The sequence below is a fragment of the Prionailurus viverrinus genome, chromosome C2 (genome assembly GCF_022837055.1).
Source record: "Prionailurus viverrinus isolate Anna chromosome C2, UM_Priviv_1.0, whole genome shotgun sequence".
NCBI lineage: Eukaryota > Metazoa > Chordata > Mammalia > Carnivora > Felidae > Prionailurus > Prionailurus viverrinus.
The window spans coordinates 29,814,157-29,830,297 of record NC_062569.1 but is presented as its reverse complement, the minus strand read 5'-3'; positions in this window follow the sequence as shown (position 1 = coordinate 29,830,297).

Below are 16,141 nucleotides of genomic sequence, written 5' to 3'. Positions count from 1 at the left end.
AATACATTGTGCACATTTCAATAGAAGTTTATAAAGTAGTAAGACAAAGATGAAACACTCATTTTAAAATGTTCCTTTGTTTATTGTGCCTTGTATACAATGAGTAATACCTCAAGGCAAAATCATACATTTAGGGAAATGGCAAGTTTCCTGATAGTAGATATATATCAGTACTCCTGAAAGTCATCAGGATAATTTTAGGGTTCTCTAAAAGTTAATTCTTTTCCAGTCTGATCAGATAATTGTTGTTTTGGGCTCTATCTACACTAATTTACAGCAGGCCTAGAAGATATCAGTACTGTCATTTTATTTTTGTTCAATTGTGTTTGTGTTATCAAAATCATCTAATTCTAATTTCTTTACAAAAATATTTTTAAGGCACTTGTGCATTTGATGAGGTTTAGTGAGTTAAACCAAATTACCTAATGTGTGCATCCCATTTCCTGAGCACACGCAAACCACGAAATGTGGAACCCCACAAAAGCCAAAAGCAAAGGCCAGGTCAGAGGGTTACAACCACCCAGCACCCCCTTTCTCAGCCCACTCCTTGTGAGGTATTCCTGATCTTCCCTCAAGACACTTCAGAGGCTCTACAAGACATGTGTCTGCCTGGCCTACAGACCAGTGGGAGACAGTGCCAATCTTCATACAAAATAGTAGTGAATGTTCATTTGTTAATCTGTTGCATTAAGAATGAACATAACTGGAAGTTAGGTTACCTTCTCTCACACCCCAATAGATTGTCTCATATACAAGTGGTTACACACACCCCACTTTAGAGAGCATTGCTATAGCAGGGACTTTCCATTTACAGTGGAGACATAAGACAAGCCTAGCCGGCCAAACACCCACCTCACCAATGAGGAAGAATGACTGCTGCTGCCCTCCTTCCCTGCCCATCCTGGGCCCTCCTGCTTAAGCCATGAAAAACCCAGCATCATGGCGGGAGGGGCATATTCTGACTTGCCTCTGCAACAGGCATTAGGGGGTGGTCTGGCTTCCTGTGGAAAACATTGAGGTACAGAGATGAAGATGGAGGGAGAAAGTAAGGGGAAGGGGCTGGCTGGGAAAAGACTGTACAGAGCAAGCATGCCCGCATTCACGGACCCTGCAGTGAAATTGCAGGGTCTGCCCAGAAGTAGGAAGGAGAGTTGCCCAATGCCGAATAAGCCATAAACTCAGGGAAGCTCTGTGGAGGGTATGGAAGGCAGATGGACCATGATTCTCACACCTGGGTTCCTACTGCACTTACTCTCATACCAGAGGAGATAGTGAGCCTTTCCTGAGGCAGCTCCTCAAGGGACAGGCCCACAGCCAAGCCTGAGACCCTCAGAGAGAGCACCCTCTGGCGAGTGCACTAGAATCCCCATTTTATTTCATTTTTTATTTTTTTAATTTTAGAGAGAGGGGACAGAGAGAATCTCCACACTGAGCGTGGAGCCCAACACTGGGCTAGATCCTGGACCCTGGGATCATGACCTGAGCCAAAATCAAGAGTCGGATGCCCAACTGACTAAGCTACCCAGGCACCCCTAGAATCCCCATTTTAAAGATGAGATGAGGAAACTGAGGTCCTGAGGGGTTAATAAATTGTCCAAAACCAACTGGTGAGTCAGATGCAAAATCAAGCAATCTAATTCCAGAGTACACATACCCATCAGGTACATACAGAGACCAAGGGGTTCATCTGGGCTCACACTGAGAGGAACAGACAGGGCGCTCCCAGCCCTGCCATTTCTCCACAGACACATGACCCCACACTTCAGTTTGCAGAGGGGCTTGTCCCCCTGGGAGAGGTCTGAGTGCCCCAACCGCAGAACCTCAGGCATGCACTGGGGTTTTTTTGCCCCGATGGAAGGAAAGTATCACATTTTCAGTCCTTCCATTTTCCAGGAACTGTTCTGGGTCAAGATCTTTGTGATCTTGACCAACTACCTTGAGAGATGAGATCAGTTCCCCACTTTTCAGATATGGACACTACACTAAAATGACAGGTCCTCCTTCACAGAGCTCTGGGACCTGAACATAAATCTTAGTCCCAGCCTTCTCTAGACCACAGTTGCCTTCTGGATATTTATCTTCTCTTTACTTATCCAGAAGAGGAAGGGAAGAAGGGAAGGAAGGGCATAAGAAAGGTGCCGGGGGTGGGGGGTGGGGAATGAAGAGAGCTTCCAGTTATAGACCAAGCCAAGTCATGACCCAAATCTTCCACCATAAACTGAATAAAACTCTGAAATTTCAGTGGGATTGGCCCTCTTGTAGAAAAAGCTGAACTTGTGTGTACGTGCAGGGGGGTTGGGTTGCTGACCTAAAGGGATGGGCAGGAATGCATTGGCTCTCTGAACCAATATTTGTTGTTTCCAAATGTTGCCTCATTTACAAAGAAGCAGAGCAAACAAAGAACTTCTGTCTGGTTGAACTAGTCCCTCTTTCCCTCCCCCCCTCATTGCTCTCTGCCCAACACCAGGGCTTCTCCTCTGAAAACCTGAGTCTCAGTCTTCAGGAAGGTGGGATCAGGCAGCCTAAGAACTGATGTTTATAGGCTGACTGTCCCACAGACCTACTGGCTTAGGTAAAATGTGGTAAGAGGTGAGAACCAAGGGCACTTGATGTTAGAAAAATGTCAAGCCATTTGAAATGCCATACACCACCACCTCTCTGTCTCTCACTTCTACCCCTCTGAAGTCCCCGGACAAGGGAAGATTTTCAGGCTTCCATTCTTTTCCCACAGGAGTCCATAAAAATATCCTTTTCATGAATAGTCAAGGGCCAGACAGCTTCACCGATGAATTCTACCAAACACTTAAAAAGAATTATAACAGGGGCGCCTGGGTGGCGCAGTCGGTTAAGCGTCCGACTTCAGCCAGGTCACAATCTCACGGTCCGTGAGTTCGAGCCCCGCGTCAGGCTCTGGGCTGATGGCTCAGAGCCTGGAGCCTGTTTCCCATTCTGTGTCTCCCTCTCTCTCTGCTCCTCCCTCGTTCATGCTCTGTCTCTCTCTGTCCCAAAAATAAATAAACGTTGAAAAAAAAATTTTAATAAAAAAAAAAAGAATTATAACAATCTTACACATACTTTCCAGGTAATAGAAAAAGAAGGAGCATTCCCTGACTAATTTTTGAGGCTGGTAATTATAGTTTGAAAGCAAAAACCATCAAGGACATCGTAACAAAGTTAAAAACTACCTTTTATGAACACAGATGCAAATATCCTGAGCAAAATATTAGCAAATTGAACCCAGCAATATCTAAAAAAGAATACTAAATCATTACCAAGTTAGATTTATTCCAAGAATGCAAGTTTGGGGCGCCTGGGTGGCGCAGTCGGTTAAGCGTCCGACTTCAGCCAGGTCACGATCTCGCGGTCCGTGAGTTCGAGCCCCGCGTCAGGCTCTGGGCTGATGGCTCAGAGCCTGGAGCCTGTTTCCGACTCTGTGTCTCCCTCTCTCTCTGCCCCTCCCCCGTTCATGCTCTGTCTCTCTCTGTTCCAAAAATAAATAAACGTTGAAAAAAAAAATTTAAAAAAAAAAGAATGCAAGTTATCTTTTGAAAAATCAATCAGTATAATTGATCACATTAACAGAATAAAGGAGAAAAATTATATGATCATGCCAGTTGGTACAGGAACAGCATTTGGTTAAACTCAGCAACCATACTTTTTAAAACCTCTTGGTAAACTTATCCTAGGAAACGTGTTTAATCTGATTGTGTATGTGTGTGTACATATAAATACATAAAAGAGATGTTTTGTATATATATGAAATCATCATACTCAGTGGTGAAATGGTGAATGAAAGCTTTCCCTTTGAGATCAAGAAAAAGATCAGAACGTCTAGTATTATCATTTCTATTCATTTTACTTGTGAACCTTGCCAATCCAGTCAGGTACAAAAAAGATATAATATGTAGAAGAATTGAAAAGGAAAAAATAAAACTGTCATTTTCTTGACAGATTATTATGTTAGAAGGAGCACGATAGTGATTTGTCTCATCATCAATTCTGTTAACTTTGTTTGCTTGGTTAAGGTTGTGTCTGACAGGTTTCTACACTGTAAATTTCCCTTTGTAGTTAATCAGTAGTTTGTGCAAAGATGCATTGAGACTATTTAATATTTTATTCCTCACCAGATTTCCACCCCCTTGTTTTGGCATCCATTGATTATTCTTGACTAGATCAGTTATTATCAAGTACTGATTGCCAAATAGTGATTTTCTGATTGTATCATTCCTTGTACATTTATCGGTTGGCATTCTAAAGTATACAAGTGCTTCCCATTCTCCAAGTATTTATTTTCTTTTATTTGTTTTTACCAGCATGGACTCAGGGTTCTGTCTTTCTCAGTGGGTTATAATCCTTAGCTGTCATTTTTTAAATTTTTTATTGTGGCAACATAAACTCTACATACAATTTATCATATTAACCATTTTTGAGCGTCCTGTTCATTCATATTGTTGTATGATGTGACTATCCATTTCTAGAGCTTCTTTTATCTTGCAAAACTGAAACTCTATACCCAGTAAGTAAAAATTCCTCATTTCGCTCTACCCCCAACCCCACCACTCACCTTAGAGACTTTCTGTCTCTATGATTTTGACCACTCTACTGCATTTAAGTGGAATCATATAATATTTGTCTTTTTGTGATTGGCTTGCTCTACTTACCGTAATGTCCACAGTTCAAGTTGTAGCAAATGTCGAGTTTCCTTCTTTTTTTAAGGCTGAATAATATTTCATTCTAGGTATGTACTATATTTATCCATTCATCTATCAGTGAACACTTGGGTTGGTTCCACATTTTAGCTATTGCAAAAAATATGTCTATAAACATGGTGTATAAATGTCTTCAAGACCTCGCTTTCAGTTCTTCTACGTATGTAGTCAGAAGTGGAATTTCTGGATCACGTGGTAATCTTTTTAATGTTTTTATTTAAATTTCAGTTACTTAACATACAGTGTAATATTAGTTTCAGGTATGCAACATAGTGATTCAACACTTCCATACAACACCTGGTGGTCATAACAGCAAGTGCCCTCCTTAATCCCTTTCACCTTTTTACCCATCCCCTCATCAACTTCCATTCTGTTAACCAGCAGTTTGTTCTCTATAGTTAAGACTCTGTTGCAGGGTGCCTGGCTGGCTCAGTTGGTGGAGCATGCAATTATTGATCTCAGGATTGTGAGTTCAAGCCCCATGTTGGAGATAGAGATTACTTAAAAATAAAATCTTTAAAAAAAAGGGGGCACTGGGTGGTTCAGTTGGTTGAGCATCTGACTCTTGATTTCAGCTCATATTATGATCCCAGGGTCATGGGACTGAGCTCTGTCTCCAGCTCTGGCTGAGCGTGGAGCCTGATTAAGATTCTCTCTGTCTCCCTCTCCCTCCTTCTGCTCTTCTCATGCTCATTCTCCTAAAAAAAAAAAAAAAAAAAAAAAGTCTGTTTCTTGGTGATTTGCCTCTCTCTCTTTTTTCCCCTTTTGCTCGTTCATTTTATTTCTTAAATTCCACATATGAGTGAGATCATATGGTATTTGTCTTTTCCTGACTGACTTATTTTACTCAGCATTATAGTCTCTAGATCCATCCATGTCATTGCAAATCACAAGATTTCATTCTTTTTTTGGCTGAGTATATATATATGCCACATCTTCTTTAAAAAATTTTTTTTATTTAAATTCAAGTTAGATAACATACAGTGTAGTATTGGTTTCAGGAATAGAATCCAGTGATTCACTATCACTTACATATAACACCTACTGCTTATTCTAACAAGTTCTCTGTGTTTAAGTTCTCTTATGGTTTGCATCGTCTCTGCTTTTATCTTATTTTTCCTTCCCATCCCCTATGTTCATTTGTTTTGTTTCTTAAGTTCCACATATGAGTGAAATCATACGATATTTGTCTTTCTCTGACTGACTTATTTCACTTAGCATAATGCACTCTGCTTTCATCCACGTTGCTGCAAATAACAAGATTTCATTCTTTTTGATTGCTGAGTAATATTCCATTGTATATACATATACCACATCTTCTTTTTCCATTCATCAGTTAATTGACATTTGGGCTCTTCCCATACTTTGGCTTTTGTTGATACTCTTGATAATATAAACACTGGGATGCATGTGCCCCTTTGAATAAGCATTTTCGCATCCTATGGATAAATATCTAGTAGAGCAATTGCTGGGTTATAGAGTAGTTCTATTTTTAATTTTTTGAGGAACCTCCATACTGTTTCCAAGAGTGGCTGCACCAGTTTGCATTCTCACCAGCAGTTCAAAAATGTTCCCCTTTCTCTGCTTCCTCACCAACATCTGTTGTTTCCTGAGTTGTTAATTTTAGCCATTCTGACAGGTGTAAGGTAGTATCTCATTGTGCTTTTGATTTTATCCATCTTCTTTATCCATTCGTCAATCAATGGACATTTGGGCTGTTTCCACATTTTGGCTATTGTAGATAATGCTGCCATAAACATCAGGGTGTTGTATCCCTTAGAATTAGTATTTTTGTATACTTTGGGTAATACCTACTAGTGCAATTGCTGGATCATAGGGTAGTTCTATTTTTAACTTTTTGAGGAAGGTCCATACTGTTTTCCACAGTGGCTGTTCCAGTTTGCATTCCTACCAACAGTGCAAGAGGGTTATCCTTTCTCCACATCCTCACCAACACCTGTTGTTTCCTGTTGTTGATTTTAGTCATTCTGACAGGTAAGAAGTGATATCTCATTGCAGTTTTGATTTGCATGTCCCTGATAATCAGTGATGTTGAGAATCTTTTCATGTGTCTGTTGGCCATCTGTATGCCTTCTTTGAAACAATATCTATTCATGTCTTCTTCCTATGTTTTAACTGAATTATTTGGTTTTGGGGTGTTGAGTTTTATAAATTCTTTATATATTTTGAATACTAACCCTTTATCAAGTATGTGATTTGCAGATATATTTTCCCATTCCGTAAGTTGCCTTTTAGTTTTGTTGACTGTTTCCTTTGCTCTGCAGAAGGTTTTTATTTTGACGAAGTCCCAGTAGTTTGTTTCTGCTTTTGTTTCCCTTGCCTCAGGAGACATATCTAGAAAAAAGTTGCTATGGCCAACATCAAAGAGATTACTGGTTGTGTTCTCTTCTAGGTTATGGTTTCAAGTCTTGCATTTAGGTATTTCATCCATTTTGAATTTAGTTTTGTGTATGATGTACGAAAGTGGTCCAGTTTCATTTCTTTTGCATGTTGCTGTCCATTTTTCCCAACACCATGGATGATATGGTAATTCTATGTTTAATTTTTTTGAGGAATCTCCATGCTGTTTTCTACAATGACTGTACATTCCCACTAACAGTGCACAGGGCTCTAATTTCTCCACATCCTCTCCAACATTGACTACTTTCTGGGTATTTTTTAAAAAATAGTAGCCATTCCAGTGGGTATGACATAGTATCTCATTATAAATTTGATTTGCATTTCCCTAATGATTTGTGGTGTGTATCTTTTCACATGCCTATTGGCCATTTTATAATTTCTTTTCAGAAAAGTCTTTTCAAGTCATTTGTCCATTTTTGAATTGGTTGTTTGTTTTTCTGTTGTTGGGCTTCAGGAGTTCTCTCTATATTTTTAATATTAACTCCTTATCCGTTATCTGATATGCAAATATGGTCTTGCATTCTGTGGGTTGCCTTTCACTCTGCTCATAGTGTCTTTTGATGCACAACAGTTTTATTTCTCATAAAGTTCAACTTGTGTATTTTTGCTTTTGTTGCCTGTGTCTTCATGTCATATCCAAGAAATTATTGCCAAATCTAATGCCATAAAGCTTCTGCCCTATATTTTCTTCTAAGAGTTTTTTTTATTTGTTTGTTTGTTTTTAACTTTTAGGTCTTAAGTTTAGATCTTTGAATAATTCTTAATTTTTGTATATGGTATTGAGTGAGAATCCAACTTCATTCTTTTATGTGTTTATATCCAGTTTTCCCCGCACAGTTTGTTGAAGAGACTCTTTAACCCACTGAATGCCCTTAGCCCCTTGTGGAAAATAATTTAACCATGTATGCAAGTGTTTATTTCTGGGCTCTCTATTCTATTCCATTGGTCTATGTGTCTGTCTTCAAGCTAGTGCCATACTCTTGATAGCTGTAACATATGGTAAGTCTTAAAGTCAGGAAGTATGAGTCCTCCAGCTTTGTTCTGCCAAGAGATTTTAGCTATTCAGAATCACTTGAGGTTCCTTATGAATTTTGGGATTTTTTTTTCTATTTATGAAAAAAAAAGTTGTTGGCATTTTGATAGCAATTAATCTATAGATTGTTTGGGGTAGTATTTACATTATAATGATATGAAGTCTTCTATTCCATAAACATGGGATATCGTCACATTTATTTGTGTCTTCTTTAACTTTTTTCAGCAGTATTTTGTAGTTCTCATTGTACAAGTCTTTCACCTCTTTGGTTAAGATCATTTCTAAGCATCCTGTGATACCATCATGAATGGAATTGTTTTTCTTAAATTCCTTTTTGGACTATTCGTTGTTAGTATGTAGATGAACAACTGATTTCTGTTTGTTGATTTTGTGTCCTGCTACTTTGGCGAATTTGTTAATTAGTTTTAACAAAAAATTTTTGGTAGAATCATTAGGGTGTTCTACATATAAGATCATACCATCTGCCAACAGAGATAACTTTATGTTTTCCTATTTGGATGCCTTTATTGTTATTTCTTGCCTACTTGCTCTGAATGGAACTTTTGTGTTGAACAAAAGAGGTGAAAGTGAGCTTCCTTGCCTTGTTCCTGATCTTAGAGGAAAAGCTTTCAGTCTTTCACCATTGAATATGATTTCTGCCTTGGGGTTTTTCATATATGCCTTTTAATACACTGAAGTAATTTCCTTCCATTCCTAGTTTGTTGAGTGCTTTTTTTTTCATGAAAAATTGTTGTATTTTGTCAAATGCCTTTCTGCATCAATTTAGATGATCATGTGGGATTTTTCATTCTGTTAATGTGATGTATTACATTAATTGTTTTTCATATATAGAACCATCTTTGCATCCTAGAAATAAATCTCTCTTGGTCATGGTGTATAATCCTTTTAAAATGCTGCTGAATTCAGTTTGCTAGTGTTTTGTTGAGGGTTTCTGAATCAATGTTGGTAGGGATATTTGTCTGTAGTTTTCTTTTCCTGCAGTGTCCTTGTCCGGATTTAGTATCATAAAATAAATATAGTATCATATAATAAGCCTCCGAGTAAGTTAGAAAGTGTTCCTTCTTTTTAAATTTTTTGGAAAAGTTTAAGAAGGATTGGTGTTGGTTCTTTAAATGTTTGGTAGAATTCACCAATCAAACCATCATGTCCAGGGGTTTTTTATATTGAGAGATTTTTGAATACTGACTCTATTTCCTTACCAAATAAAAGTCTATTCAGATGTTCTATTTCTTCATGATATAGTCTAGATAGGTTTTGTATTTATAGAAACTTATCCATCTCATCAAGGTTATCCAATTTGTTGATATGCTATTGTTCACAGTAATCTCATAATCCTTATTTCTCTAAAATCAGTAATGTCTTTGCTCTCATTTCACTTTTAGTTATTTGAGTCTTTTGTTTTGCCTAGTCAGTCAAGATAAATTTTTGTCGATTTTGTTGATCTTTCCCAAGATCAATTTTCTCTAGTTTTTCTATCCTATTGCCTATTTCTTTCACTTCTACCTTAGTTTTTATTATTTCCTTTCTTTTACCAGGTGAGTTTACTTTGTTATTCTTTTTCTAGTTCCTTGGGTTGTGAAATTAGGCTGTTGATTTGAGATCTTTCATCTTTTTTAATGTGTTTATAGTATAAATTTCCCCTTAGGCCTGCTTTTGCTGTGTCCCATAAGTTGTGTTATATTTTCATTTCATTCATATCTAAGTATTTTCCAATTTCACCTGTGATTTTTTTCTTTGATCGATTGGTTGTTTAACAATGTATTGTTTAACTTCCACAAATTTGTGAATTTTCCAGTTTTCCTTTTGTTACTGGTTTCTTTTTTTTTTAAGTTTTATTTATTTTGAGAGAGAGGGAGTGAGAGAGAGCAAGAGAGGGTGAGTATGCGTGGGGGAGGGGCAGAGAGACAGGGAGAGAGTGAGAATCGCAAGCAGGCTCCAGCATGGAACCTTACATGGGGCTTGATCCCACAAACTGTGAGATCATGACTTGAGCTGAAACCGAGAGTCAGAGGCTCAACTGACTGAACCACCCAGGCTCCTCTCCTTTTGTTATTGGTTTCTAACTTCATCTTATTGTGGTCAGAGAAGATATTTTGTATCATATCTGTCTTTAAATCTATTGAGACCTACTGTGTGGCTTAACATGATCTGTCCTGGACAATGTCCTATGCACACTTGAAAAATTGTACTCTGTGTTATTGGATAGAGTGTTCTGTAAATGTCTGTTTGGTTTAATGATTTAAGTCCTCTGTTTCCACACTTACCTTCTGTCTGGTTGTTCTGTCCATTAGTGAGAGTGTGGTATTGAATTCTCCAACTATCATTATAAAACTATCTATTTCTCCCTTCAAGTCTGTCAATTTTTACTTCATGTATTTTGATGGTCTGTTGTTAGGTGTGTAAATGTTTATTATTGTTATATATTCTGGCTGTATTGAACTTTTTATTAATATACAATGTCCTTTTTGCCTCTTGTAAACGTTTTTGACTTAAAATCTATTTTATCTGATATTATTATAGCCATCCTTGCTCTCTTTTGGAATATCTTTTCCCATCCTTTCAGTTTCAATCTGATTGTGTCTTTGGATCAAAGTAAGTCTCTTATCCAGTGTATAGTGGGATAGTGTGTTTTTTTTCCTCTCTGCTAATTTTTGTTTTTTGACTGGAAAGTTTAATCCATTTACATTGAAAGTAATTACTGTGATAAGGAGGGACTTGCTTCTGTCATCGTATTATTTGTTTTCTATATACCTTATAGCTTTTTGTCCCTCATTTCCTGCATTACTATCTTCTTTTGTGTGTCGTTGATTTTTTTGGTAGTGAAACATTTCAATTCCCTTCTTGGTATATTCTATAGCTGTTATCCTTGTGGTTGTCATGGAGATTACATTTAACATCCTAAAGTTTTAATACTCATTTGAATTTATATAATCTTAAATAACATACAAAACTCTGCTTTCTTACAGCTTTATCACCCAACCCTTTCAGTTGTTGATGTCATAAAATTACATCTTTATACCTTGTGTGTCTAAAAACAAATAATTGGTTTTTTAATGCATTACTTTCATATATTATATACATATAATGGTTTAATGATGTGGTCAAGTCCTCTATTTCCACATTTATCTTCTGATATGTATATGTGTGTGTATATTTATATATGTATAAAACAAAGTAGGAAGTTATAAAATACTAGCTTTTATAATTGCCCACTTATTTTCCTTTACTGTGATATTTATTTCTCCATAAGATTTCATATTACCTGGGAATGCAAGCTGGTGCAGCCACTCTGGAAAACAGTATGGAGGTTCCTCAAAAAACTAAAAATAGAACTACCCTATGACCCAGCAATTGCACTACTAGGCCTTTATCCACAGGATACAGGTGTGCTGTTTCGAAGGGACACATGCACCCCCATGTTTATAGCAGCACTATCAACAATAGCCAAAGTATGGAAAGAGCCCAAATGTCCATAGATGGATGAATGGAAAAAAAAGACGTGGTATATATATACAATAGAGTATTACTTGGCAATCAAAAAGGGTGAAATCTTACTATTTGCAACTACATAGATGGAACTGGAGGCTATTGTGCTAAGTGAAATTAGTCAGTCAGAGAAAGACAAAAATCATATGACTTCACTCATATGAGGGCTTTAAGAGACAAAACAGATGAACTTAAGGGAAGGGAAACAAAAATAATATAAAAACAGGGAGGGGGCAAAACAGAAGAGACTCATAAATATGGAGAACAAACTGAGGGTTGCTGGAGGGGTTGTGGGAGGGAGGATGGGCTAAGTGGGTAAGGGGCACTAAGGAATCTACTCCTGAAATCATTGTTGCACTATATGCTAATTTGGATGTAAATTTTAAAAAAATAAAAAAAGATTTCATATTATCATCTAGTGCCCTTTGATCTCAACCTGTGGGACTCCTTTTAACATTTTTGTAGGTCTGCTGGTAACAAACTTCACCAGGTTTTGTTTATCTGAGAAAGTCTTAATTTCTCCTTCATTTTTGAAGAACAGTTTTGCTTTGGATATAGGATTCTTGATTTAAAATATTTTTCTTTTAGCACTTTAAATATATCCACCCACTGCCTTCTAGCCTACAAACTTTTTTTTTTAATTTTTTTTTTCAACATTTATTTATTTTTGGGACAGAGAGAGACAGAGCATGAACGGGGGAGGGGCAGAGAGAAAGGGAGACACAGAATCGGAAGCAGGCTCCAGGCTCTGAGCCGTCAGCCCAGAGCCTGACGCGGGGCTCGAACTCATGGACCGCGAGATCGTGACCTGGCTGAAGTCGGACGCTTAACCGACTGCGCCACCCAGGCGCCCCTAGCCTACAAACTTTTTGAAGATGAATCTGCTAGTAATCTTATCAAAGATCCCTTGTATGTGACAAGGCATTTACCTCTTGCTGTGTTCAAGATTCTCTTTTTATCTTAGGCTTTTAACAGTTTGGTTATACTATGTCTTGGTATGGGTCCCTACTCGAACTTCTTGGATATTTATGTCTTTCATCAAATTTGGCCATTATTTCTTCAAATATTTTCTCTACTCATTTCTCCCTTTCTTCTGTGACTCCCACAATGCATGTATTGTTCTGCATTTTGATGTCTCACAGCAGGTCCCTGAGGCTCTGTTCACTTTCTTCCATCTTTTTTTCTTTACCTGTTCCTCAAAATCGATAACTTCCATTGTCCTATCTTTCAGTTCACGGATTCTTTCTTCTGCCTATTCAAATATGCCTTTGAATCCCTTCTAGTGAATTTTTATTTCAGTTGTACTTTTTAGCTTCAGAATTTCTTTTTGTTTCTTTTTAAGTTTTCTGTCTTTTTATTGATATTTCCATTTTGTTTATATATTGTTTTCTTGACTTGCTCCACATCTTTTAGTTCTTTGAACATTTTTAGGACAGTTGTTTTAAAGTCTTTGTCTAGTAGATCCATTATCAGGTCCTTTACAAAGACAGTTTCTGTAGTTTATTTTTTTCCTTTGAATAGGCCATACTTTCCTGTTTCATGGTATGCCTTGTGATTTTTTGTTGAAAACTGGACATTTGAATCTATAATGTAGTAACTCTGGAAATCAAATTCTCCTTCTTTCCAGTGTTTGCAGTTTTTTTCTGTTTTGCTTTTTATTTCTATAGGCTATCTCTGTACCAAGGATGAGATTGAAGTGAAAACTTAAGGTCTTTTCAGGTCTTCTTTCCTCCTGCTCCCTTCCCTCAGTTTGTGCAGTAACTTTCTAATTTCTCTAGAATATATCATCACTTTTGAATGTCCTACTCTTAAGTGTATGACTCTGAAAATGGAGAAAGAGAGAAATATGAAAGGGGAAAAAGGTGTTAGCTCATTAAATTCTTTGGAAGTTAACTTGAGGAGGGAAGTCTTGCAATAATGAGGGGAGGTGCGAATGAAGGCCTCCCTCCTTTGTGTCTGCACCTTCATGTTTAGAAGCAGCAATCAGTGACCGTAACACAGATACCTAATATTTGCATGACAGAATCCTTATTGCCCACCCTGGATCCCACAGCTGTGTGCTGAAATATGTGCTCCTGAAATATGTGCAATGCTGCCTGATGTAGGGTGGGAAGAGGGGAATGGGTAGTCACTACCAAACTAAAAACTGAAATTAATGGCAATTTACCTTCCTTCCAAGAATTCTCTTAGATGTTGGAAGCCTTCAGTATCCTCCATAATTCCAAAGTAACTGCATCAAATACATATTACCAGTATAATAGTTATCTGGGTGGGGAGGCAAATTCCTGGTGCTTCCTACTCTGCCATCTTCCCAAAATCATCCTCCTGACTTATTCTGGTGTTCAGATTATTGTAAATTTGGCCACTGGGTGGCCCTTCAAGTTTGCTTCTATGCATATTTCACAGGCTGCATTAATTAATTAATTAATTAATTTAACTTCAAGTTAGTTAACATACACATCGGTATTGGTTTCAGGAGTAGAACCCACTGATTCATCAGTTGCATATTACACCAAGTGCTCATCCCAATAAGTGCCCTCCCTAATGCCCATCACCCTTTTAGCCCATCTCCCCACTCACCAGCAACCCACAGTTTGTTCTCTGTATTTAAGTTTATTATGGTTTGCCTCCCTCTCTGTTTTTATCTTATTTTTCCTTCCTGTCCCCTATGTTCATCTGTTTTGTTTCTTAAATTCCACATATGAGTGAAATCCTATGGTATTTTTCTTTCTTTGACTGACTTATTTCACTTAACATAATACACTCTAGTTCCATCCACGTTGTTGCAAATGACAAGATTTCATTCTTTTTGATTGCTGAGTGATATTCCATTGTGTGTGTGTGTGTGTGTGTGTGTGTGTGTGTGTGTGTGTGTGTACACACCACATCTTTATTTTTTCATCAGTTTATGGACATTTGGGCTCTTTACATAATTTGGCTATTGTTGATAACACTGCTTTAAGCCCAATTATTTTTTAAGCATTTCACTTTCTGGCAGAATGAGACGTTCAGGCCTATTTTGTACTTTCCCTTCATCACCTCTGGAATCTCTGTTTCTGGAATTTAATTTCTCTAAGAAACTTTATCCTTTTAGTAGAGTATGGTATTTAGGAACCAAAATCTGGATGCTAGGTGTGATAACTGCTTTGGAAAGAAATTGATACTAGAATCTTTCAACAGAGCTAGAATATACACACATACACATAGACACACACATTCATAACATACATCTACATTAGTTCATACTAATTCTTCAAATTCCAGTTGAACATCACAGCAAATCTCCTAGTTTTCTTTCTCCCCGTATGTGCAGCTTCGTTCTCTGACAGTGAGAAACCTGAATCCCCATATTCTCAATATTTTTAGGTCTTTGCTCACTTCCTCTGTACATAATCAATCTCCTGACCTCCAGCTGCCTCTTTTCCCAAGTCTCTTAGGCTCCACTTCCCCTAGCCACCTCAAGAACAAGAAAGGTAGAGAGAAAATACATGTTTTTTAACTGAATAAAAGAGGGGGGGAAAAGGAAGGGAAGGGAAGAGAGAAAAGTAGGGAAAAGTAAGAGTAAAAGGGAAACCTTTTTATCTGTCTCCACAGTCACCTGGTATGCTGTGAAGAACAGAGAGCAGGATGATGTACAGAATGAGGAATAACTGAGGAGAGACGGTCAGCATCATTCAATATTACAAAGCTCTGGTCTTATTTTCTCAACTCAGTCATTCTTCTACAATATACTGGGAAAGACAACAGCCTGTTTGTCCTCATTTCAAAATCTAGAGATATCCATTCTGCAAGCAAAAGAACCTCCTAAGAAAACCCTTTCCTTGTCAGTATAATGTTCAACCTAACCCAGCTGTACCCGACCTCTAGGCCAACAGGTGCAGAGGCCGCTGACCCTGGAGCTGAGTAGACTCTGGAAACTGCTATGTGTAAAGGAACAAAAGTCACTGATCAAAGGTAGTCATGCAGTAGAAGCTGGTCTTCTCTGGCATGCCATTTGCAGAACACCTGGACAGGCTTGGCAAAGATGGGAACAAGGTTAGAGGTCAGGGCCAGGGGCATAGTTTAGAGCTCCATGGCAGAACTGCTTTCAGGCAAAATTGTGAAACAGGCAACACGTTACGGAAGCTGCTTCAGTCCCTACTCCAGAGGCCCTTCTGACAATTGACTTCTCCCTGGCCACAAACTGGGATTATAGAGAGGGGAAAGAAAGTTTGTGGAATTCAGAGAGCATGGTATAAAGTGGGCCAGGACACCAGAAGGTCAAGAAATCTGGATTTTAAAATAAGGGAAGGATCCTAGGTATAGGAATTTGTTCCCAGAAGTAGAGTTTATTCCCAGATTTATATTTGGAAATCATCTGCCCAGTGCAAAGCAGGAATGTAGTGTTAATAAAAGTAGCATTAGATCATGATAGAAATAAACATGAGAAATGTTCACAAATGCAAATATTAGGACAAGAGAAGGACATGGC